The sequence below is a fragment of the Myotis yumanensis genome, unplaced genomic scaffold (genome assembly GCF_028538775.1).
Source record: "Myotis yumanensis isolate MYYU_CA2020_CCGP unplaced genomic scaffold, mMyoYum1.0.hap1 SCAF_21, whole genome shotgun sequence".
Classification (NCBI taxonomy): Eukaryota; Metazoa; Chordata; class Mammalia; order Chiroptera; family Vespertilionidae; genus Myotis; species Myotis yumanensis.
Genome location: NW_027223772.1, coordinates 13,424,735 through 13,447,313, shown reverse-complemented (window position 1 = coordinate 13,447,313; position 22,579 = coordinate 13,424,735). Strand labels below are relative to the sequence as shown.

Sequence of the window (22,579 nt, the reverse complement as noted above, 5' to 3'; positions counted from 1 at the left end):
TATAAAATGAGCTGTGAAACTGCCATTCTCTCCAGAGCATTTTCTCAATCAGTAAGATCCTGCTTCCAGGCATGTCCTCAAACTTGACTTGAATCAATGCTTATAAAATTTTTGATAAGTACAAATGTTCTTTTGTCGACACAACATACCACAGTATTATTACTAGTACCTTTTACTTTCTCAATCATAGAAATTACAGATCTTTCCAACACAGTATTTTATTTCTCAAAATAGCTCTTAAGCTAGAGTGAATGAGCCATCAGGGCATTAGTGATCAACCTGTAAAAAACAAAATTGGCAACTATTGTAAAACAAAGAATTTGGCTAGCATTTGTCCCGGTTCTTGGGAAGCACCCTCTAAATCCTTGGGATTTCCTGAGTGACAGGAGTCCTTGTAATTCAGGGTGCTGTTAACAAGGTAACTTCAGATGGGGGCTGGCCAATCCAGAAAGACCAACTACAGGATAGAGGATTTCCAGGGAGGGAAACTAGAGATTGACATGCTTACATAAGGAAACCCCAATAAGAATTCTAGACACTGAAGCTGGAGTGAGCTTCTCTGGTCAACAATGCTCTGACTCCATGCAGTCACATATCCACGTGAGGGTGATAGTCCTAACTCCACTGAAAAAGCTTGCTGACCCTCCCTAACCTCACCCTGTGCATTTCTTCTTTAGGCTGGTCCTGATTTCAATCCATTTCTGCTACAATAAAACTATAATTCATAAGTATAGCACTTGAGTTGTTCTAGTAAATTGCTAAACCTGAGAGTCTTGGGAACCCCAAATTTGTAGCCAGCTGGTCAGAAATGTAGTGACCTAGGGACCCCCCCGAGCTTGCAGTTAATGTCTGCAGTAAGGGCGATTGTGTGAAGGATGGTACCTCAGTCTGTGAAGTCTGACCTAACTCTGAGTTAATCTCTTAATATTCCCTATCATCAATTATTGTTAATCAATGTTAACCTCAATATCTATATATATAAAAGCCTAAGCGACTGGACGGTGGTCAAAGCGCTCCCACAGCAGGAGCACCACTCAGCTGACAGGCCCCAGACACTGCCTCGGCCCATGACACTCCCTGTGTGCCTGAACGGCAGGTGCAGCAAGGCCAGTATGAGTGGGAGTGGCGCAGCGCCAGCCGGGGCTTGGGCTCCTCCCCGGCGCCTGCTGCTAACCACACTACTTCGTGCTGTGTGGTATCGACGTGGACAGAGCCCAACGAGCTGGCAGGTAAGGCTGGGCTGCAGCGGCACCGAGGTCCACTGATCCCCACAGGCCAGGCCAAGGGACCCCACCGATGCACGAATCCGTGCACCAGGCCTCTAGTATCTATACTAATAAAAGAGTAATATGCTAATTAGACCGGGAGACCTTCCAGACATCCTTCCAGACAAAGCCATGGTGGCAGGGCTGAGGCAGAGGCAGTTAGGGGTGATCAGGCCAGGAAGGGAGGGCAGTTGGGGGCAAGCCGGCTGGCGGGGGAGGGGGGACAGTTGGGGGCAAGCAGGCCCTCAGTGGGGGGCAGTTGAGGGGGCGATCAGGCCGGCGGGGGGGGGCAGCTGGGGGCGAGCAAGCTTGCAAGGGGGGCAGTTAGGGGCAAGCAGGCCAGCAGGCAGGTGAGCGGTTAGGAGCCAGCGGTCCCAGATTGCGAGAGGGATGTCTGACTGCCGGTAGTCGGACATCCCCTGAGGGGGTCCCAGATTGGAGAGGGTGCAGGCCAGGCTGAGGGACACCCTCCCCCTGCCCCCATGCATGAATTTCGTGCACCAGGCCACTAGTTTTTTATAAGCATCAAAAGGTGTCGTTTTAGTATCTTAAAATATAAAATTTGTCTTATCACTTAACACATTACTAAAGATACCATGTTACATTAAAATTGTTTTCTTATTTTTATAACTATTGATTCACGAGACTGCTAAAAGATCCATGGCACAACACTCACCTAAAGCTACTGGCAACAGACAACTCTGAATCCTTGATGAGTCTTTAAAGAATATCTGCAGGCATCAAGATAAAGAATGAACTAACTCCTTGTAAGAATGGATTAATAATTTAGACTTCTTCTAAAAGCTAAAAAAAAAAAAAAAAAAAAAAAAAAACTAATCTAAAAGAATACTGCTAACAAAAACTATCAGGAACATCAAGGTTTCTTACTGGAATGGCTAATTCCAAGTCAGAGGCTGGAACACCTTGTCATACCAGAAGCCAGGAAATTATCAAAGCCAGGAAGACAACACTGGAGTTGTGTCAAAGAGACAAAGGGGATTGTTTTACACTATTTTCATGACTTTTTATGATTAACAACTTCCACAACATAAATGTGAACGCACACATACTGACATATCCACCACAACTATGCTTGAAAGCATCAAAGAGCTTGAAGATAGAACTCACAAAGGCACAATCTAGGGAAGTAAGCCCCACATTTAGAACCATGTGTATCCCTGAGAGCAACTGGCAAGTGTTATGGAACAGCTGAAAGGCTGACAGCTTTACAAGGTGAGGGACCAAAGCCCAAACCCAGGGACGACCAAAGGAAGGAGAGGGCTGGTGGACCCATGTCACGTGAGCTGGAATCCTAAATTGCTCTCAGGAGCTGAAGGAATGGAAAGAAACCAGGTAAGAACTGCAGCCAGCCACTACTCCTCTTTACCCTGGAACTGAACTGAGGTGACCCCAGACTGTCCACTCCCTCAGATGCCTGGCAGAAGCAAGCACAAATCCTGTCTAGAAAATATCATCCTAGACACCAATAATTTCAAATTATTTAAAAAATATAATCTACTGCATGTGCACACATGCACACACATGCAATCCAGCTGCAAGAGACAAAATAGAAACTAGGACAAACAAACAATAAATAAATAAAAAGGTAGATACTGGAGTTGCAAAATCGTAATTTAAGGTTGGGGGGAAGGGAGAAGGGTACAGAAATAAATAAAATTACTAAATGAAAAATAAAATAGCTGTATTATATTCAGAGATAAGACATTAAGATAGTAAGCTCTGGTAGAAAACTATCAAAGAACCAGATTTTCCAGTAGTAAAAAAAATACAGTAAACTCAATAAATAAGGTAATAGTAGGCTGGCTACTCTTGTTAAATGTTAGTGAACAAAGAAAAATCAGAAGAAAATACCCAGAATGAAGCATGGAGAAGGTAAGAGACTGGGAAGGTCTAATACATTAAAATGAATACTCAGACATTTCCACAGGTTCAGTAGGACTTATAAACACAAAATATAAGTAAAAATATGCAACTAGACACATCACAATAAAACAGTTGAAAACTAAAGACAAAAAAAAATCATAAACACCTGAAATAAAAAAGACAAATTCCACCCATGGGAGCAAATATTTATATTTTGGAGGGAGGATAAAATAAGTTTTATTTTAAACAGAGAAAAAGGAGGAGGCTAGGTCACCGTGTAAAAATACCTGTTCACAGGCCAACTCAGGAGTCAGTTGCACACATGGTCACTTAGTCTTGGGATTCTGTGTGTTTCCAAAGGTGGGGGTTGTCTCCAAGTTTTGAGGGGCCAAATTCTGACTCCGCCTTCTGGTTGGGGCCTTGTTAAGACTTCCAGGACCACCACAGGGGTTTCCTGCCATTAACAGTCTCCTTTGATCCTGCCTGGAGGTAGGGGCTGGGGCTCTGGTGAGAGGATGTCAACTCCTACTTCCTCACTCCACTTGGAGGATCCCCCCCACCCCCAACTTCTTTCTATCCTGCCTCATTCCCTACCGAGAGACTTCCATTCCTCAAATCTTTCAGGGGTGATGAGGGAAGAGGGTTTGTCTTCAGTAACTGCTTCTTGCTGACAGGAGCTGTGGTCCCTGCCTATGTAGGCTATGGAAGTCTCTCTCCCTGCCTGATCTAGGGGAGACAAGGGAAAGGGAGTTGGGGCACAGCGCTGATGGTATTGGCTGGGCCCTCTAAGTCAGGGATGGGTCCAAAGCCTTGAAGCATCATTATCTTGACATGGAATTGTTGTATCCAACAGTAATGGTGGTGGCTAGACACTCTGATGGTGGGTTTACTCCATTCAGACTCAACTCCACACCTAGAACAGTGACAAGAAAAGGGGCCTAGAAAGGAAAGTGAAGACCCACGGCTGGCTCGCCACGGAAGTATGTTACGCATCCACTTCCATGTCAGGAACTTCCGCTTGTCCTTCACTCGCCCAGGAAAACTCTCAAGGATGAATGGGAGTGAGAATAAAGCAAGTTTTATTCAAGTAGAGAAAGAGAAGGAGGCCACTGAGCAGGCAACTCTGTGAAATAAGCGAAAAGTACATGTCTGAGTGGACAGAGACTAACTCAAGAATGAGCTGCACCATGGGAGCAAATATTAAACTGACTTACAGAAAGAATGGAAGCTGAAAATGTAATTCAATGAACTCTTTCAATGCCTCAGGAGAAAGCTGACAAGTTAGGGTCCTATACACATCAAAAACATCCTTCAAAAGGAAGGTCAATTTGAGACATATTTAGACTAACATACACTCAAGAGAATTCACTATCAGCAGTAACAACAGGTGGGAAACAAAGTGTTCTTCAGGGAGAGAAAAGTGTTCAAAGATGAAGGGGTTGGAATTATAGCAAGGAATGAAGAGCAATGAAGAGGGTAAATCAAACAAGCTATTGACTGCACAAATTAATACCTTAAGATAAAATATACAGAAAATTATAACAGCACAACATTAGTGAAAATGAGAGAGTTTAAGTGCCAAAGAAAGGGGGAAAGAACCAAGTATTAGATTCTGAGAGGTCAAAGATGCACGTTTTAAGTAACTTCCAAATTAACAAGGGAAAAAAATAATAAAAATTAGCACCCAAAGGACAGGAAAAGCCACATAAAACAGGTACACTAAACAGAAAGCACTTACTAAGCTAACAGATTAAACCCAACTATGTCCATTATCTTGTTAAATGTTGTCAACAGACCAACTGTCCCAATTTTAAGAAATATTATCAGACAAGATTTTAAAAATTCCAACTGTCGACAACAGAATTATCTAAAACATAAGCACAAAGACAGTTTGAAAATAAAGGGTACAAAAATATATACACTGCACATAACCTAAGATAATGCAGCCACATGAATATTAAGATTAAAAAAAAACTTGCCCTAGCCAGTTTGGCTCAGTGGATAGAGCGTAGGCCTGAGGACTGAAGGGTCCCAGGTTCAATTCCAGTCAAGCCCTGGTCCAGCTCCTGATAGAGGCAACCAACCAATGTGTTTCTCTCACATTGATATTTCTCTGTCTTCCACTTTCTCTTAAAAAAGTAAAAAAAAAAAAAATCATTGGAAAAATATCCTCAGGTGATTTTTTAAAAAAAGATAAAATTTTACTTCTAATGATACTTTTGCCTTAAGGAGGAATACAATGACTTTAAGTCCTTTAATTTATTTTTAGAGAGAGGAAAAGGGAGAGAGGGGGAGAGAAACATCCATCTGTTGCCTCCCATCCCACAACCTGGGCATGGGCCCTGAGCACGTGCCCTGACCAGGAATCAAACCAGCCACCTTTTAGTGCACAGGATGACATTCAACAAACTGAGCTACACTAGCCAGGACAAATGGAATTTTTTTAAAAAACAGAATTGACGAGAAAGATATGTCATTCTAAGCACATATGCACCTAATAGCATAACCTCAAAATATATAAAGCAGAAATTACCAGAACTAAGAATATTAATACATTTATCTTGGTAATCAATACAAGCAGCAGACCAAAAGGGAAAAAAAAGTTTAAGGATGTGGAAGAATTTAACATGATTAGTCAAGTTGAACTGACAGTCACATCTGCCCTGGCCAGGTACCTCAGCTGGTTAGAGCCTCACCCTGATATGCCAAGGTTGCATATCTGATCCCCATTCAGGGCATATACAAAAATCAACCAATGAAATGCATAAATAAGTGGAACAACACCCAGGCCAGTGTGGCTCAGGTGGTTAGAGCATCATCCCATGCACCAAAAGGTTGCTAGTTTGATCCCTGGTCAGGTAATCTATGTGTTTCTCTCTCGCACCAATGTTCCCCTCTCTCTCTCTCTCTCTCTCTCTCTCTCTCTCCCTCTCTCTCTTTCTCTCTCTCTCTCTCCCCCCCTAAAAACCTAAATAAATGGAACAACAAAGCCCTCTCTCTCTCTCTTTCAAATCAATCAATAAAAATAATAATAAGACACTACTGCATCCACATTCTTTCCAAGGATACACAGGACATTTACAAAAATTGATCATCTCTTTGGTCATAAGCTTCAAAAAATATTATGAACTTTAATTAAACAGTGTTCTGATCACAATGGAATTTAGAAATCAATAAAAAAACAAACAGGCAGACAAGAGAGGATTCTTAGAGCAGCAAAGCTATTCTGTATTTTACTACAATGGTGAGTACACACTATGTATTTGTAAAAACCCATTGAATATACACACCTAAAGTGAACCCTAATGTAAACCATGGATTTGGGATAATAATGATGTGTCAATGTAGGTCCACTAATTGTAACAAATGTATAATGTGGTGCAGGACATGGGAGGCTGTGCCTGTGTGGGGTCAGGGAGTACAGGAAAACTTATACTTTTTGTTCAATTTTGTTGAGACCCTAAAACTGCTCTGAAACATAAAGTCTTAAATTATTTTTAAGGTTTATCTAAGTTAATAAGTATACAATGGTTATAAACAACCCCAGGAATTTTAGTTACTTGAAACAAATTTCCACTCCCTTCTTCCCCTGCTCTCCCCCGCCCTCCTCTTTTCTCCCTCCGTCCTTCCTCTCTCCTCCCTCTGCGCTCTTGGTAAAGGACCCGCACTGCAGGAAGCTCCATCACTGGCAGGAGGAAGATGTGGCAAATCTCACTATTGCTCCTAGAAGTTTGTGTGACAAGTCTTTTCTGCTCACGTCACTGGCTAAGACAAATCACATGGCCACACTCAATTTAGGAGGCAGGAACCAGAGTAAGATTCTACTAACCACCCACTGGGATGACTAAAATTGAAAGGGCTAACAATGCCAAGTATTGGTGAGGGTATGGAGCCACAATAATGTATTCACTGTAGCAGAAATTGGTATGTCTACTTTGGAAAAGTCTGGTACTATCTATGAAGACTAAACACAGGCATAATGTGACCCAGCAATTCTACACAACAGAAAAGCATGCCAGAAACATGTGCCTGAATGTTCACAGCAAGCCCCATCCACTCACTTAAGTCCCATACCAGCATGAAAATGGAAATGAGGTGAGCCCCTTAGACCAGTGGTCGCCAACCGGTGGTCCACCGACCAATGCTAGTTTGTGAGGTCTGAAAGGTTGGCGACCGCTGCCTTAGACCACCTACCATGCGAGCTTAAGTGAATGACTCAGCTGCTCTGCTGAATCCATCACCATCCTCCCCCTAGACCAGTGGTTCTCAACCTGCCTAATGCCGCAACCCTTTCATACAGTTCCTCATGTTGTGGTGACCCCCAATTTCATTGTTACAAATTGAACATAATTAAAGCATAGTGATTAATCACAAAAATAATATGTAATTATATATGTTTTCCAATGGTCTTAGAAGACCCCTGTGAAAGGGTCGTTCGACCCCCAAAGGGGTCGCAATCCACAGGTTGAGAACCGCTGCCCTAGACCATGCATCCCTTACACACACTTTCTAGTAGGAGAGATGCTAAAGCAAGATACGGGGATACCTCTGACCCAACTTTGGCTGAAGGACTCCTCACTGGCCTTGCTTAAACTTTCTCAGAACTGTACATAGCCCTAGCCGATTTGGCTCAGTGGATAGAGCGTCATCCTACGGACTGAGGGGACCTGGGTTCGATTCCAGTCAAGGGCACATGCCCAAGTTACAGGCTCGATCCCCAGTGTGGGGAGTGCAGGAGGCAGTTGATAGATGATTCTGTCTCATCCCTGATGTTTCAATCTTTCTCTCCCTTCCTCTCTGAAATAAATAAAAAGAACTGCACTGTGGTCATAAGACTTTTCCCACCAGACCTTCTCTCCATCCCTTCCTCCTGCACATGCATCAAACCTGGCCTCAAGCCCTAGCTGGTTTTGCTCAGTGGATAAGTGCGTCAGCCTGGGGACTGAAGGGTCCCGGGTTCAATTCCTGTCAAGGGCACATGTCCGTGTTTCGGGCTTGATCCCCAGTAGAGGTCATGCAGGAGGCAGCCAATCAATGGTTCTTTGATGTTTCTATCTCTCTCTCCCTCTCCCTTCCTCTCTGAAATCAATAAATTAAAAATAAAATAAAAAAGCCTGGCCTCACCTCCCTCAATACAGCTAAATCTAATCCCAACTTGTCATCTTTTTGTTTTAGGGGGACCTGAACTAACAGTCTCAACCTGGAAACAAGCTAATACTTAACAGGAGAATGAGTACCCATGAGTAATATGTGAATAAATCATACATTAATAGAGAGACGACAACTGTGACCACATGAATAAAATGCATGATAAAATTAGTGGTAGTTCCACAGCTGGTGTGTCACACACCATAAATGTGTCACTACGTCTGTACTTACAATATATTTCACATTTTTTTGAACGTCAAAAGAAAATACAGGACTGAAGTCAACAGTCCCCAACCCAAAGGTGAATTTACTATGTTAACACAAATTAAGAAGCTGTTTGAAGCTAAAGTGTTACTTTCTTACACAGAGCCCTCCTCCCCCTTTCTCCATCAGTCCCATCCCCCAGAGGTAACCACTGGTAAGACTCCTACGAATCTAATAAAATATTGTTGTGCAAATATTTAAAGCATACTACAAGTACACGAACATCTTAAAACACACATATGCATGCATACAAGACAATATACAGTGCTGTACAACTTGCTTGTCATACTAAATGTTGTTTTTGATGCAGTGTAGTGAATTTAGAATGGGTATAAAGATCATTTATTTTATCCTGTTAACCCCAATACTCTTAAACATACATATTTGCATATTTGTACAAATGCATCTATACCAGGGGTGGGCAAACTTTTTGACTCGAGGGCCACAATGGGTTCTTAAACTGGACCGGAGGGCCGGAACAAAAGCATGGATGGAGTGTTTGTGTGAACTAATATAAATTCAAAGTAAACATCATTACATAAAAGGGTACGGTTTTGTTTTTTTTAGTTTTATTCATTTCAAACGGGCCGGATCTGGCCCGAGGGCCGTAGTTTGCCCACGGCTGATCTATACAATCAATTCCTAGCAGTGGAATTGCTAGGCCAAATAGAGTATGTGCATTTTAAATTAAGTATATATAGTGAAGTCACTTTCCAAAAATGTTCTACCAAATTGTAGTCCCACCAATGACATGAATTATTTAAAGGCCATATAGTGCCCTGGCCTGGTGGCTCAGTTGAAGCATCATCCCATACACCAAAGGCTGCAGATTTGATTCCCAGTCAGGGCACATACCTAGCTAGGTTGCAGGTTAGATCCCTAGTTGGGGTGCATACAGGAGACAATGAATTGGTGTCGTTCTCTCATTGATGTTTCTCTTTCTCCCTTCCTCTCTCTCTAAAATCAATAAACATACCCTCGGTCGAGGATTAAAAACATTAAAATTAAAAATAAAACCCGGCTGATGTGGATTGAGCGTCGTTCCATGTACCAAGAGGTCACCAGTTTGATTCCAGGTCAGGGCACAAGCCCAGGTTTCAGGCTAGGTCCCTGGTAGTGGGTGATGCTTCTCGCTCATCAAGGTTTCTATCTCTCTCTCTAAAATCAACAAAAACATATTTAAAAAAATAATAATAAATGCCATGGCCCTGGATGGTGTGGCTCAGTTGGTGGGACATTGTCCCATGTACCGAAAGATTGCCAGTTTGATTCCTGATCAGACCACATGCCCGTGAGCTCAATCTCTGGTAGGGGTCATGCAGATGTTTCTTCTCTGTCCCCCCCTCTCCTTTTCTCTCTCTCTAAAAATCAATAAAAATACTTAAAGAAATAAAGGCCATGTATTTTAGGTGAACCTTACTTCGTCAATAATATTCCAAAAATTTTGAAAAATAATTACAAATGGGAAGTATATGAGATTACATTTATTTTTTTACTGTGTCAATTTAAAGGAAAACTTTAAACACCAGAGTAAACAAGAAAATTACCAAGTTGTAACCCAGAGATTAATTCTAAATAAAAAAGTGACCTGCCACCCTAGGATCCAACTATCCCCACTGCAGTTCAGCAGTTCAGTTCAGCTAATTCCCGCTGTGATTTCTGCCCTACAGAAAACAGTGACCAGTGCTCTCAAGAAAACTGAGCTCTGGCCATTGACAGTGTGGCTCAGTTGGTTGGACACAATTCAGTGCACAAAAAGGTTGCTGATTTGCTTCTAGTCAGGGCACATGCCCAGATTGTGGGCTCGATCCCCAATAGGGTGCACGCAGGAGGCAACCAATCAATATTCTGTTCTCACATCAATGTTTCTCTCTCTAAAAAAGAAAATCAATCAAAATATTTTTTTAAATATCTTTTATTGATTTTTTACAGAGAGGAAGGGAGAGGGGTAGAGAGTTAGAAACATCGATGAGAGAGAAACATCGATCAGCTGCCTCCTGCACACCCCCTACTGGGGATGTGCCTGCAACCAAGGTACATGCCCTTGACCGGAATCGAACCTGGGACCCTTCAGTCCGCAGACCGACGCTCTAATCCACTGAGCTACACCGGTCAGGGCAATCAAAATTTTTTTTTTTTTTTTTTAAAAAAAGAATACTGGCCCTAACTAGTTTGGCTCAGTGGATAGAGTGTCGGCCTGCGGACTGAAGGGTCCCGGGTTCAATTCTGGTCAAGGGCATGTACCTTGGTTGCAGGCACATCCCCAGTAGGGAGTGTGCATGAGGCAGCTGATCGATGCTTCTCTCTCATCAATGTTTCTAACTCTCTATCCCTCTCCTTCTCCCTTCCTCTCTGTAAAAAATCAATAATATATATATTTAAAAAAAAAAAAAAAGAATACTGGACTCCCCTCACAAATGTCTCATAGCTGTGGGATAAGGCATGAGCACTGAATCGCCCAGGGTGGGCAAGCAGGTCTTTCATGACAAATCCACTCGAACACTCCAGTCTCCCTAAATTTATGAACCCTTCCTCTATGGTACACCAAGGTAGTTCTAGCAGCTCAACTTTGCTTAATTAGCACAGGTTACATTTTGAGAGGTTTCAGGTGCAACAGGGGACCTTTGTAACCCCTCAAGCTACAACACTGAATGCAGAATCTCTGCTTATAGGCCCTTATCAATAAATTCAGTCTAACCCAACTTTAACTCCTTCCACCATTATCCTACATCCTTAACATTCATATTCTCCAGGTTCCTAACTATATAGTGGCAAACCAGACAACCTTTTAGAAGGTAGCACACCTCCTGGGTCATATTTTGCAACTCACCTTTTTTTTTCTCAAACCTTTATTGTTGAGGGTATTACAGATGTCCCCCTTATTACTCCCAATGCCCTCCTTCACCTGGTTCGTACCCCACCCCAGGCCTTCACCACCCTATTGTCTGTGTCCATAGGTAATGCATATATGCATGTAAGATCTTTGGCTAATCTCTTCCCCATCCCCGCTTCCCTCTGAGATTCATCAGTCTACTCCATGTTTCCATACCTGATTCTATTTTATTCACCAGTTTATTTATCATGTAATACAGGTTTGCTGGTGATGAATTCCTTTAGCTTTTTCTTGTCTGTGAAGCTCTTTAGCTGATAGCTTTGCTGGGTAGAGTAATCTTGGTTGCAGGTTCCTGCTTTTCATCACTTTAAATATTTCTTGCCACTCCCTTCTGGCATGCATAGTTTCGGTTGAGAAATCAACTGACAGTCATATGGGTGCTCCTTTGTAGGTAACTAACTGCTTTTCTCTTGCTGCTTTTAAGGTTCTCTGTCTTTAATCCTTGGCATTTTAATTATGATGTGTCTTGGTATGGGCCTCTTTGGGTTCCTCTTGTTTGGGAATCTGCACTTCCTGGACTTATAAGTTTTCTGTCATTATTTCTTCAAATAGGTTTTCAGTATCTTACTCTCTCTCTTCTCATTCTGGCACCCCCATGATGCTAATGTTAATAAGCTTAAAGTTGTCCCAGAAGCTCCTTACACTATCTTCATATTTTTTTATTTTTTGCTCTTCCGATTGGGTGTTTTCTGCTTCCTCATTCCAAATCATTGATTTGATTCTCAGAATCCTCTACTGTTGAATCCCTGTAAATAATTCTTAATTTCAGTTAGTGTGTGCTTAATTTCTGACTGATCCCTTTTCATGTCTTTGATGTTCTCACTAAGGTTCTTGAAATTCTCACTAAGATACTTCAAAGTCTCACTAAGTCCCTTGAAGGTCTCATGAGTACCCGTGTAACAATGGTTAAGTCTGTACCCAATAGTTTGCTTGCTTCCATTTCTTTTCATTTGACATGTTTATCTTCGCATTTTGGATGCTTCCCTGTGTTTGTTTCTATGTATTAGGTAGAGCAGCCTTATCCATTAGGTATCCTGTAGGATCCAGTAGCTCAGCCTCTAGGTGTGCCCCTGTGTGGGCTGTGTGCACAGTCTTGTTGTAGTTGAGCCTTGACTGCTGTTGGTGTCACCAGGAGAAATTGATCTCCAGGCCAATTGGCTGTGAGGACCAACTGGGACTACAGTGGGAGAGCAGCTGTGCAAGAGACACTCTTATGGATCAGAACTTGGTTCAGTGGGGCTTTGGTGCTCACTGAGTCTGCCCCTTGAGTGTGTCACTTGTGGATGTGTAGAGCTGTAATCTAGTATGGTCTGAAGCTGTCCACCGGGTGCACTGGTTCTGGTGCCTCCCAGGAGGTGCAGTCAGCCACTGCCTAGGGCCACCCAAAGGAGCTACAGAAAGGTCAGCAGATGGCTGCTTCTTGTATTGGGCTTATGAAGTGCCAGGCAAGGTCCAGCTATAAAGTAAGGCAGGCTGGTGCTAGTGTCAGGTCTTGGACCTTTTATTGATAGGTTTGGGGCACACTGACGCCAACTGCTGCTTGTTTGAGAGATTTAAGCAAAGTCTGAAGCCTGAGTCAGGACAGGCCATTCATATGGAAAAGTTCCTGCAAACAGCTTGAGTGAAGCTGCAAATTGGATGGGGCAGGTTCTGAGGGAATCACTAGGGTAGAGAGACAAGTGTGAGCCAGGCTGATAGAAACTTGGATATGGCTGCCAGTCAGCTCTGCAATTACCCCTGCGAGGATCCCCATCTGAGAGAAAGCCGCCCTTAGTCCTATTCAGATGTCATACAGTCCAGTTCCTCCCCATACATCCCTGGGTTCCCCAAAAGCTGCCTAGAGCTGGAACTCAGAGGGATCGAGTCCTAGTAAGTTTGTGGACCAGCCCTTTAAGAGGAACACCTGGGCCTCCAACAGCCTCTGTGTCACTCAGCCACAATCCTCACTGGTTTTTACAGCCCAAAGTTATAGGGACTTCTCTTCCCAGCTCTGGAACCCTGGGCTGGGGCTCTGGTGTGGGGCTGGGATCTCTTGCCCCTCAGGTGGGCTCTGCAACAGAGATATCCCTCCTGATTAAAATATGGCACATGTGGGTGTTGTACCAGCCCATTCTGAACCTCCACACCTCCTACCAGTCTTGATATACTTTCTTCTTTACTTCTCTAGTTGTAGGATTTCCATTCAGCCAGCTTTCAGGTGATTCTGAATGATGTTTCTTTTGTATTTTAGTAGTAATTTTGATGTGGTTGTGGGAGGTGATGAGTACTGGCATTTACTTACCATCTTCATCCTCCACTGCACCTCACACTTTGAAATCTGCTTGGACTATCCTAGGAGAGGCCAATTACAGGTTTTTCAGGGAATGAAGATTAAGTTCCTCAGACACCAAATGTAAAGACTTGCTATTGGCAAAGGTAGTCCAGCAGAATTTAGGGTTTCAAGGTCTCCAGGTTAATCAGAATCTGACCATATGCTCTTAATTCAATTTTCAGGATCCCATTCCTTACCAATCAATGCTTTCACTTACAAATTGGGAGTTCAATTTGTACTTTTAGGGCAGACACAGAAACTCACTTTATGTAGAACCTGAGTTGGGAATTTAAAACCCGAACTCATCATTTTGCTTTGTAATGTTTTAACTTAGCTGAATCACATTCCCCAGAATTTCCTCTCCTGTTTATTTCTGGTTTGAGCAGGCCACAAGAGAGAGTCTTGTGCAGCAGGCAGAGGGCACAAGGCAAAGGGGCACCTACTGATCTTCCAATCGACCTCACTGATTCAAGGCATGATTGGGCCTGCATCAGCTGCAGCACCTTCTTGTACCTTCCCTTCCCTGAGCTCCTCTGCCTCCTGGGCCAAGTGTGTGTAGTTAGCTCCATGATAAGGGTCCAGCTCTTGTAGGTCACCCACACAACCAAGGTCACAGACAACAGAACTAACACAGCTATCAATCTGGCCTGCTGTGACCTCTAGCTTGTTCATATTCTCTTCCCCACTACACATCCATCTTCCATTCCCAAATGCTTGCTCTGTGAACATCAAAGTCCAGGATCAGCCATATAGATAACAGCCTTATTGTCTATAAGCTGCTCCGTCAGCTCCTACACCTTGTTAACTTGGGTCCCTAATAACCACCGACTGAGAGACCTCTGTGCAGAAGACCAGACATAAACACACAGCCTCCACCTTCCCTTGGACAATTCTAGTTACTGTCCAAGGGGTTTGAGCACTCACAAACCAGGCATTGAGCAAAGTAGTATAAAATAATTATGAGCAAAAACAGGAACAGTCTCTGCTTTCATTAACCTCAGCCTTTTTTGGAAAATAAAAACTCGCCCTAGCTGGTTTGGTTCAATGGATAGAGCGTTGGCCTGCAGACTGAAGGGTTCCAGTCAAGGGCACATGTGTGGGCTCGATCCCCAGTAGGGGTTGTGCAGGAGGCAGCCAATCAATGATTCTGTCTCATCACTGATGTTTCTATCTCCCTCTCCCTTACTCTCTGAAATCAATAAATATATATATATAAAAGAAAAATTCATAAATTAGGTAAACTAATGTAGCACTATAAATTTGATAAGCATCAGGGAGAATAGCAACGTCTCTAATAGGAGGCCTAGACTTCCTCCTATTGGTCAAAAAAATCTTCAGCAAATGGATGGCTGTTTTAGTGAGTATGAGGGTTTCCTGGACTATTGTCTCTACTTTTATTGGACAAATGTACAAACTCACACAGAAAAACTTCATGCAAAAGCTATGTTTGAGACAAGCTCTAAAGACTAGGAATAATGAAACAAGGACAGAAAAGCATTCCAGGCAGAGGAAAAGAACAAGTGCCACACTCCCTGGTGGAGATGATGGGCACAGGAACTAGCAGGACTAGCATGGCTATAGCTAGAAAAGCAAGGGGAGATGTAGTGCGCAGTGAGGCAGAAGTCCCAAAGCCCTAGAGGCCATGTGATGTAGTTCTGTCTTTAAAGCAATAGGAAGCCACTGAGAGTTTTAAGTAAAAGGGTGACATAATGAGATGTTTTTTTTAAATATAATTTTTGACATTACCAGAATTACAAACATATTGATTGACTTATTACCCCAAAATAAATCTTAAAGCTATTCTTGCACAAATACAAAACAATATATCCACAAAGTATTCACTGAAGCGATAGAATATAAACAACCCAACTGTTCATCATTAGGAGACAAACTACAAGCACAAAAGAAAAAAAAAGAGCTCATATGAAGTCATCTCCAGAATACATTAAGTAAAAAGGAAGAAACAGTGAACACAGAGTTCTAGACTTTGATTAAGAAAGGAAGAGAAATAAAAAATAAATGTATAAACTTATATTTGCAAAAACCAGAAACTAATAAAAATGGGGCAGGAGGGGAACAGGTACAAAGGACAGGAAGGGAAGCTGTAAACATACCTTTGTAATACAGCCTTAACTTCTAAACCACATAAATGTTTACATACTAAATACATTACATAAATTAAAACAATCCTTAAACGTTAAGAATTTCATGCAAATAAACCAAATAATCAAACCAGTAACATAATCAGAGAGAAATTATTTTAAAATGATTTTGTAATTCAGAATGTCAACTACACATCCTTATGTGGATAAGTTTTAGGAACAAAAATAACTAATAAAATATAAACCTACAATCATTTTTATTAGTGTTTTCAAACTACTATATTTATATTGTAGGGAAAAGTAACTAATATTGCTAAAAATGTAAATTTTTCAATGGTATAAAATGGAAATATCCATAAAATCAAAACGTATCTATCTCAAGTCTGTCCGGTGAAAACAGGGGCATCCCAGTAGCAATCAGGACACATACCACTAGGTTCTGGTACCTAAATTCCACTCCAGATAAAAAAGGTTAAATGAATCAGCTGATAGCACTTTATCTGCTCAGTGTTTCTGGCTGTATTGGGTTTATTTGTGAGATTGGTGTAACAATAAAGTGAAATCTTCCCCTTTGAAAAAATAAAAAAGAACCAGCTAACAGGTACTGGGCAGGAAAAACACAAAATGTGTCTCAGACACCTTGTGTCAGGAGCAAGAAACAGTTCAAAGATGAATGGAGCTGCATCCAAGGCAAGAAAACTACCTTGAAAGGACACCACCATACCCAAGTGAAGACAAACTGAAGAAAAAGAGTGATTACTACTTGGCTAAACGCACTGGATCCACACACAAAAACAGGTGCTACAGTGATGCTCAAAAGATAAAGAGCAAAAAGAAACACAACCAACTAACCCAGTGGATCTCAACCTTGGCTGCACATTAGAATCACCTGGGAATCTTTTTAAAATCCTGATTTTTGGGCCTCATCCTCCGGAAATTCTGTGTCTTTGTTACTAATGTTGTGGCCCCACTCCGTAACAAAGAAACAGAATTTCCGGAGGATGAGGCCCAGAAATCAGGATTTTAAAAAGATTCCCAGGTGATTCTAATGTGCAGCCGAGGTTGAAAACCACTGAACTAACCCATACGCAGTCAAAAGGATATTATCACTTCTGTCAGGATATACAGACAGATATAAAGATCATATATACAACATATAGACCAGGGGTGGGCAACCTTTTTGTGAGTGCATGCCAAAACCAGCAAAATCTCTGACTCAAAATTCTTCTGCGTGCTAACCCTAATTTTTTGAGAACATGTTACGCCTACTTGATATCTCTTAAGGTGTACGTATGTGAAGAACCTTGAAGAAATAATAAAATTCATTCGAGCGACAAAAACACAGTATATGATGATGAAAAATACATTTATTTTTTAATGTATACATGTACACTGATAGTCCGACAGAAAACTTTATGACTCCCTTTGATATTATCAGTGGGACTTTTGCTGCTGCATCACTGATGACAGAGATTTACATCAGGTTTATATTTCATGACCTTCAGAGATATGCACGAGCTACTACTTTCACCGTCAGGCTACTCCTACTGTGAGACTTAACAAAATTCATCACTGAGAACAAAGATTCACAAGCGTTTGTGGATGAAACCAAAACACTGGTCGGATCTAGGAAGGCAGGGAGAGTTAAGGCAGAGGCATAGAAATTGCTCTTCCCCTCTCTCGTCAATCCATGTCTATGGTCTTTAAGATAACTTGTTATGTAAAATTATTTATCTAAGATGCACCTACACTGAATTTATCTGAAAAATAAAAAAGTCGATATTAAGAAAAAAAATTGTAAATGGAAGATTTTAAGAGAGGGTTTCGCGTGCCAGCAAAAGTTACTGGCGTGCCATGTTTGGCACGTGTGCCAGGGGTTGTCCACCCCTGATATAGACCATTTACAAACATATAGATTATTTTCGGACAGATCAAGAAATTAAACCTAAGTTATAAGAATATAAATATAAGCAAAGTGATCAACTTACTATAAACAAATGTAATGTTTTTTTTAAAGTTGCTTTGCCTTTTAAAGCCACTATTGCAACTTGAAAACATCTGAAATGGAATAAAATGCTTTACTAGTCTTTTCATTTTCACTCTCAACACTTTGATAAAATCATACCCATATTTAATCCAACATCTGAATAAAGTAATACCCTCAAACGTCAACACATTTGACAGTCTAGTGATTCCAGACCAATTCCTCCTGCGTCAAATGACTTCACCGGCCTTCCCCAATAGGCCAGACTCTGGAGACAAGATATCCTACACTCCAAGTCCTCCTCTCCGCCTTCATGTTGTTCAATGCCTGTCCATGGTTTCCCCCACCTACAGGATAAACACCAACTGCCTTATGGTGATATGTATAATTATTTAAAATCTGGCCCCAAATTCATTCCTAGAAACATGGGCTGTCCCAAACTACGGGTGGCATCAGCAGGGGTGAACATCATCATCATGATCAATACCCATAGGGCACTTACTATCCAAGAGCCACTCTACTGAAATGTACACTTGAAGTAGGTGTCCCCATCCCATTCTACAAATAAACATAACATCCAAAGGAGTAAAAGATAACGAGGACCATGTTTTGGCTGGGATTCAAACCTAGGATTGTCTCAAAACTTTCTTCATGCCTTTTCTCCTGCTATCCCTTCCATCCTCTCCTACTCTGTATTCTGTAGAAGCATCACCTTCTCTTTCACAATACCCTCTGCATAAAATGTTCTCTTTATATACAGGTGTATCTTCCCTACAAACTGTTAAGGTCTCTAAGGGCACAACTTTATTATGCCCATACATAACTTGTTCTGGAAAAGACTCCAGGAGAAGGAAGTCAACAATGTTTGGCTTCAGCTGCTTTTTTTTCAGGAATTGTAAACTCTACAGTCTATTTAATTTAATTCGCATAAAAGCCTTATATAACAGGTTTCATCCCAGTTTACAGATGAGGAATCAGAAGTTCAAAAAGGAAAGGTGAGCCCTGGTCAGGTAGCTCAGTTGGTTAGAGCATAATATCAACACAAATTTTATTTCTCAACAAAGGTTGGGGGTTCAATGCCCAGTCAGGGCACATACAAAAAGCACCCAATGAATGTATACGTAAGTAAAACAAATCGATGTCTATCTCTATACTTAAAATCCATAAGTAAAAATAAAAATATTTTTTTTTAAAAAAAGGGCTACATGATGAATCAGCTATGTGACTTTGGACCAATGGGGCTGGATTTCAACCCAACTCTTCTGAGTTGAAAGGTCATTCTATCTCTATGTCCAACTCCAAAGCTCATCTCCTTTTCACAATACCATAATGTCTTCCAAACTGAACAAAATACTTGGACAAAATAATTGATTCCCGTCTCCCAATTTATTCTTATTCAAAGAGAGAAGAAAGAAAACACATTTAATTAAGCATCTAATAAGCATAAGGAAATATTTACATGAATATATATTAACTGCTTTCTCAGCAGTTAAAATCCTAACAGCTAAACCAAAGAAATACCAAACGGCATTATTTTTATTCTCTAAAATAATCCATATTAGTAACTTCATGTATTTCTAACATACCAAGGGGAAAAAAGGACACTTATGTAATACCCTTTGTAATGCTTTAAGCAATAAAAAATAAATAAATAAATAAAATAAAAAGAAAAAATAAATAAATAAAAAATAAATAAATAAAATAAAATACACTGTAAGGACCCCCATGACCAACATTACCTAGATTTCAAGGGCATTAATAGATATTACACTAAAAACAAAACAAAAAGAGATCTGAGGCCAAATATGGAAAACACTATTGCACTATTTCTCACAGCCCAAATGTAAAAATGTGAATTGTGACCCTAGAACAGTGGTTCTCAACCTTCTGGCCCTTTAAATACAGTTCCTCATGCTGTGACCATCCATAAAACTATTTTCATTGCTACTTCATAACTGTAATGTTGCTACTGTTATGAATCGTAATGTAAATATCTGATACACAGGATAGTCTTAGGCGACCCCTGTGAAAGGGTCATTCGACCGCCAAAGGGGTCGCGACCCCCAGGTTGAGAACCGCTGCCCTAGAAGGAAAGGGATAGCATTGTTTCCCAAACTTAGGTGACCAAGGAACCTTTCGTCTATCCTGTAACAGCTCCTAGAACTACAGATGCTCCTAAAGTTACAATGGGGTTATATCCCAATGAATCCATTGTAAGTTGAAAATATCATAAATCGAAAGTGCATTCAATACACCTAACCTACATCATGGCTTAGCCTAACCCTAGCCTACCTGAAATGTGCACACAACACTTACATTAGCCTACAGTAGGCCAATTATTTTTTTAGTATATTTTTATTCATTTCAGAGAGGAAGGGAGAGGAAGAGAGAAATAGAAACATCAATGATGAAAGAGAATCACTGATCGGCTGCCTCCTGCACACCCCCTACTGGGGATCAGCCTGCAACCCATGCATGTGCCCTGGACCGCAAACGAACCTGGGACCCTTCAGTCCACAGGCTGACGCTCTATCCACTGAGCCAAACCGGTAGGGCAGTAGGCCAATTATCTTGAGCTTCATCTTTCTCACCAGAAACCGGACACACAGATGGGCACACACATGTTTTATAGACATGATGGATTGCAAAAACCCAAAACAAGGTTCCAAAAACACTGCCAACATAGTTCACTGTAGAGTATTGATGTGATCAGGTGCCTGCCTGGGAGCTGCGGCTCACTAGCCCAGAACAACTCAAAATTCAAAATTTGAAATCCGGTTTCTATTGAACAGGAATTGCTTTCACGTCATTGTAAAATCAAAAAACCATAAATTGGGAACAATCTGTACAGTCACAAAGAATTCACCTTAAGTAACACTGCTTCGGATAGTCCAGAACTAAGTAAATACTGTATTCTGAACTGGTAATTAAAGGTATGGTTAGAAACAGTACTAGGGAAATTCTCGGGATCATCCAAAGTCTTTTTTAAAAATCCTAAATTGAACGTAAATTGATGACCAGAGACACTCTTTCCTTACCCACTTCACAATATTTTAACAGTGACTATTTCTCCACTCAAAATATTAGAAATAAAGAAATTCTATTTTATTCCTCACAAGAAACTGATGCCTACTACTGATAATTCTGGCATTTTGTGCAACCTTTACATATATTATCAGCCCGATAATAAACGTTCTGTAAATTAGTATCACTTAAGATACTACAATTTTTTGGCGTTTGCCCATTTACTAGAAGGGAGCTGGAGGTCTCATTTCACTTAAGCCCCATCTGTAATTTCGCAACCAAAGTTCATAACCTCTTAAGAGTGTTCACAAACTCCATCTGTCGCTAGTATTCATCCCCAAATATAGGTTTAATTTTCACTTCCTAACAAAGCTATGTAGAAAACAATTACTGTGTTCTCCCTTTACAACGCTTCTTCCAGAAAATTCCAGCAGAAGTTATATAGGTTATTACCATACCTGTAGGTATGCCTACTCAAGTCACGTTAAGCAATGTAAGCCTTTAAAACAGTGAAATGTTTATCTCGAGTTGCTTTGTGACGTACACGTAAAATAATCCGCACTCGCCACTTCAATATGCAGGAAAAACCCTCTCCAAAACCCGGAATCCGAACCCCAAATCAAAGACAGCAAATTGGCACAAAACAGCTGCAGAACCGCGGAGACCGTCCCTAAAACCCGGTCTCGTTACAGAGAAAGGGGTCGCCGCTCCCTCCCCCGGAGAGGCAGGCGGACCCGAACCCACGGCGCAGCGCAGTGTCCGCGTCACGGGAGGCTTCCCCAAACGCTGCGGAATGCGCTCAAGGTCATCGTGAGGAGGTGTCGGCGGGTGCGAGTGCACCGACCTCGCCGCCTCCCGTCCCGCGCCAGGCGCCGAGGGCGCGGGATGCCGCGCGGGGAACGGGGCGGTGGGCGTCACGGGAAGCCCCGAGCAGCCGCCTTCTCCGCCAGGCCCACCGCCGAGACCCGCGGACCGCGCCGGCTGCAGGTTACCACCGCAGAACCTCTTCCCCGCCCCTCCCTTCCCGGGGCCCCACGGGGTCCCACCGCGTCCACGGGGATCCCGCCCAGCCTAGCCCCGGGCCCCGCAGGCCGTCCCCGCCCCGCCCCTCCCCGCCCCACATCTCTGCCCCCTTCCCCACATCCTTTCCTCCCCCCTTCCTCTCCCGCCCGCCCCCCAAGACCCAGGGGACTCGTACCTTTCCCCCTTCCTCCAGCCCCTCCCCCGCCTGGGGGTCCGGTTTCCCAGCCGCAGCCCAGCCCGCGTTATGCAACTCACCCCACCCGCCCCCGCCAGCGCCCGCCGCATCGGCCCCCTCCCCAGGTCGCACCGCCCGCCCGGGGCCGCGGCGCCCGGAACAAAGCGCGCGGAGCTGCCGGGCCAGGGGCGGCGGCCATGTTGGCGGGGGCGGTGAACAAAGGCGAACGGCCGGAGGCCCCCGCCCGCGGCCCGGCCGGCAGGGGGCGCTGTACAGCGCCACTCGCTGCCCGGACAATGCGCCGTGGCCCGCCGCTCCCCGGGCGCCACCGCCCCTCAACCAGCCCGCCGCGCCCCCCCTCGCGACGCCCGCTCCCCTGCGGCACACGGCCTTACCTGCCGGCCACTGAGGCCGCTGTCCTCAGCCCGCGGGCCCCGCCGTCCCGCGCCGTGCTCCCGCCCCAGCCCGACCGAGCCAGACGGCGCCGCCCCGCCCCCGCTCCGCCG

General features: G+C 42.9%; 1 protein-coding gene across 3 annotated transcripts in view; it reads right to left on the bottom strand.

Moving 5' to 3' along the window:
• The window catches only part of SPIN1 (spindlin 1), a 94,973-nt gene extending 72,412 nt beyond the window's left edge, over positions 1–22,561 (bottom strand). Inside the window, exon 1 of one of the 3 annotated variants that reach the window (XM_070400786.1) lies at positions 22,469–22,561. The gene's annotated coding sequence lies outside the window, so the exon portion shown is untranslated. Of the gene's footprint in view, positions 1–22,073; positions 22,096–22,468 lie in introns of those variants that run through there. The other 2 variants (XM_070400789.1, XM_070400787.1) reach the window with 2 other exon arrangements.
• Between the last annotated feature and the right edge of the window lie 18 nt (positions 22,562–22,579).